Source organism: Dipodomys spectabilis, unplaced genomic scaffold, assembly GCF_019054845.1.
Source record: "Dipodomys spectabilis isolate Male_0828 unplaced genomic scaffold, ASM1905484v1 ptg000114l, whole genome shotgun sequence".
NCBI classification, from domain to species: Eukaryota; Metazoa; Chordata; class Mammalia; order Rodentia; family Heteromyidae; genus Dipodomys; species Dipodomys spectabilis.
The window spans coordinates 1,331,896-1,332,807 of NW_024870791.1; positions in this window are offsets into that span (position 1 = coordinate 1,331,896).

Sequence of the window (912 nt, forward strand, 5' to 3'; positions counted from 1 at the left end):
ACATGCCTCTGAGGACTTCCTGTCCTGTGTCCCAGAGGCGCTGGTAATTTTTGTGCTTGTTTTTGTTGAATAGCATAAACACTTGAATTTCCTTTCTGATCTTTTCCATGATCCACTCGTGATTCAGCAGTGTGTTGTTCAGCCTCCATGTGTTACCGGACTATCTTTGGTGGATTTTGTTGTTGAGTTTTAATTGTATTCCCTTGTGGTCCGAGAGAATGCAAGGTATAACTTCAATGTTTCTGAATTTGGACAAGTTTGCTTTGTGGCCTAAAATGTGGTCTATTTTAGAAAATGTTCCATGTGCTGCTGAGAAAAACGTGTATTCTGATGCTGCTGGGTGAAATATTCGTTAGATGTCTGTTAAATCTAGTTGATCTATGCAGTTGTTTAGATCTGTAGTTTCTCTGTTGAGTTTTCGCCGAGTTGATCTATCTAGTGGGGAGAATGGTGGGTTAAAATCCCCAACTATTGATGTCTTTGGATCTATGTGGGATTTGAGGGAATGTAGTGTTTCCTGAAGAATTTGGGTGCTCCGTTGTTTGGCGAATGGATATTAAGAATTGTAGTATCCTTCTGAAGGGGAGATCTCTTAATTAATATGTAGCGACCTTCTTTTTCTCTTCTCACAAATTTTAATTTGAAGTCTATTTTATCTGATATTAGCATTGCAACTCCCGCCTGTTTGTGGGGGCCGTTTGCTTGGTAGATTTTGTTCCAGCTTTTAACATTGAAAATGTGTTTATTTTTATGGGCAAGATGTGACTCCTGAAGGCACCAGATAGAAGGACCTTGTTTTTTAATCCAACTAGACAGTCTATGTCACTTAATTTGACATTTGAGTCCGTTAATGTTAAGAGATAGGACTGAGAGGTATTTGGGAGTTCCTGCAATGATGTCAATCTTCTTGGG